This window comes from Tenrec ecaudatus, chromosome 12 (assembly GCF_050624435.1).
Source record: "Tenrec ecaudatus isolate mTenEca1 chromosome 12, mTenEca1.hap1, whole genome shotgun sequence".
Taxonomy (NCBI): domain Eukaryota; kingdom Metazoa; phylum Chordata; class Mammalia; order Afrosoricida; family Tenrecidae; genus Tenrec; species Tenrec ecaudatus.
Window position 1 is genome coordinate 120093691 of NC_134541.1, and position 3345 is coordinate 120097035.

The following is a 3345-nucleotide window of genomic DNA, read 5'->3' on the forward strand; positions in this document are numbered from 1 at the left end:
AACCTGAACATGGACATGCTATTAATTCTGAGCATGATGCAGGCTTTGGCAACATTCCGTTCTGTTGTACATGGCCATGATTCAGAGTTGACTTGACAGTATCTATCTATCTATCTATCTATCTATCTATCTATCTATCTATCTATCTATCATCTATCTATCCATCTATCATCTATCTATTGTGTGTTGTGTGTTATAATAAGCAAGAGGGGAGATAAGTTAATAAGGTAGAAAAATGTTTTGCCCTATGTAACATTACATTCTAGATGTTGTAAAAGTGAACAATGAGTCGAACACAGAGCCATCGGACCAATTTCGAATTTAAGAACTTTGTTTTTGTAACTGAGTATCACAGGCAACATGAAGTCCAGTCCAGACGTGCTGTCGTGTCTGTTCCATGCTTTAAAACAATCCATGGAGAGGTGTAATGAGTCTGGTATAGAGATGAAATGAGATTGCCCAAGAGCCAGTAACTGTTTTAGCCCCGAATGGTAGAAGGAAATTCATTCCATTTTCCCCACCTACTTTTATACATGCTTGGACATTGTCATACTACAAAGGCTTTTAAAGTCCAGTTCAGTTAAAATATTCCAAATGCACAATTCATTCAGCATCTTTTCCTCTCTTCAGCCCCAGTTGGCCCTGGCTAGAGGGTCTCCATCAAGAGGAGAGGAAGGAGGAGCTTATGTCCTTCTTTCTTCCCCTCCGTTTGTTGCTGGCTCCTTTGGGCCTGGGGGTGGTGAGGTGGAAGGGAAAAGACAAAAGGCTTCTGATGTAGCTGGAGCCATCGGTGGTTCTCTTGCGGTTGTTGGTGTTGTCTGCCTGGCAGGTGGACCAGTGCTGTTCTCCCATTGGCTTGGTTGCATGGAGAGAGCTTGAGCACTCACTTGGCCCTCCCTGTACCTTTGAAACATCATCTCCTGGGAGTAGAGCCTGCCTTTTGACACCTCCCAGCTTAGCCGTGCACGGACCAGAAAGTGAGGTGTCCGTCTCCTATCTCGCAGGTCCCTACTTCCAAGAAGAAATGATTGAGTCACTCTTTCTTGGCTTGGTGCAGATGAGTCACTGGTTTTCTATCACAGGGACAGAATAAGCAAATCCACAGCACCCGCCTCCCGCAGGCTCCCAGCTCATTATTTCTCTCACTCCCTTGAATGCCAATCTTCAGTCATTATAGTCTCTGTGGGAGTAGTTAGAGTGAGAACTTATGAACCATCTCTTAATATACATCTCGTAATGAGCCTTGGGTAGTCACTTGGCAGCCCTTGGCCTCCACGTTTAGAGCTTTCAGCTTTGACCAACACGCTAAGCCAATAAGAAGAACCCCAAACCGTATCCTATTTCACTTAATGGCTTGTGCCTTTTTGTTGTCTATTGGGGTGTTCATCTCATCTCTTAATGAAGACCTTTTAAATCTTTGACTGCCTCTTGGGTTGTTTTGTTTTCTTAGTACATCAGTCCTGCCCGCAAAACTGATTAACCAATCAGTAATGGCTGTTTGTTATTCTTACGGTGGCAGATTAAAATAAATCTCATGAGGATGCCTTGGCTTCATTGGCAAGCCAGTTTTCTTTTTGGCAGCTAAAAAAAGAAAAGAAAAGAAACCTCTAAACTCACTGCCATTCAGATTCGTAGAACTGCCCCTTGGGGTTCTGAGACTGTAAATCCACAAGAGAAAGCTTCATCCTTTTCTCAAGGAGCTGGCTGATGGTTTCGAACTGCTGGACGTGTAGTCAGCAGCCCATGCATAACCACCATATCTTTTGTGGAGGACTTACTACATGTCAGAAATGGTGCTGAGCATTTTACATGTTCTATCACATGAACTCATTATAACCCAGCAAGAGAGGCCCTGAGAGTATTCTTATTTTACGTATGAGCAAAGCGTGGCACCCTGGCCTCAAATCAAGTGATGAAATTAGAACTTGAACACAGCTTTTACTAACACTAAACTCACACTCTCTACCGAGCCTGGCTGCCATACACTGAGCAGAGCGTTTGGTTTTTCCATAGAGAAAATGCTTTTCTCCTCCAAACCTGCTCTGGTTCATAAATGAGAAAAGGATTTTTCTCTTGAAGTTGCTCCAAGAAACCCTTCGAGTGTCTTTAGCCCATCGAATCTGGATTTCCTCCCTGAAAGGTAAAACCCCCCTGCGCAGCCACCCCCCCCACTTCTCATTGGAGGCCTTTGTGTGGCTCCAATGATGGACAGGTGTCACTGGACCTCCAATCTACACTAAGACAGAGTAGGAAGAGCGAGCTGCTGCGGTTCTTCTGGACAGCAGCCAATGAGAACCCTTTGGGTCACAATGGTCTGATGCACTACTAATCCTGGGCATGAGGCTGACCCCAGCAGTATTTTGTTCCATTGAGTTTGGGGTCACTATGAGTTGAGGTTCATTCAATAGTACTAAAGGAATAAGAGCAAGTCAATAGGAATCTCCCCGTGTTTGGTTTCCACAGTCAGGTCTTCGAGAAAGGCCAGTGCCCACACACATGCCATCGCTAGAGGGAGCAACAAGGAGCAAATGCCCAGAGAAAGCTTGGGGCCAAAGGGATTGGCTATTTTCTTGCTGAAGCTCTGCTACAATTTTCAGCCCACAGATTATAGTCAAGGCACTCGTTATGGAGCCTGACACTAAAAATTCAAACTTGATGATCCTCCTTTCTAGACTGAAGACTTTTCAATATTTCCAAGAGCCCTCAGGGAAAAGAAAGTCCCATTCCTTAACAACTTTAGCCCAAGACACCAATATCTCTAGCCCGATTTCATGCAACAACCCCATCACTCCTCTCCCATTCTTCATTCTTGACCCTGTGGAACCCATAATCTACTCAGTGGCTACATGGAGATGTCTGAAGTTTAAATCGGATTGTTTTACTTCATGCTTGAAATCATGCTGTAGTTTCACATGGTTCAACAAAAACACTTAAACTCTCTATTCTGACCTTCTAGATTTTCTGAATCTGGTCCCAGCCCACCTCTCTCATCTTGTTTTATGCCCCCCCCCACCACTTTTTTTAACCTTTCATTCATGGGATTCCTACCACACCATCCTTTCTGTCCTTTAACAAGACATATTAATGTCCACACCAGGATTGTGTAGCTCTTTCTTCTCCTTAGATCCCTGGGTCCTCTTAAAACGGTTCTTTCTCTATCGCTGGATTATGGGAAACACTTCCCGGGAGTCCCCTCTGAGGAGTCCTTGAATGCAGTGCAGTGAGTAGCTGTTAGTGGTCACAGAAAATTTGACAATGATTATTGATGAGGGCTGTGCAAACATTACTAATGTAATTAATGTCATTACATTGTGCACATGAAAAAGAGCAAATTGGTCAATGTTG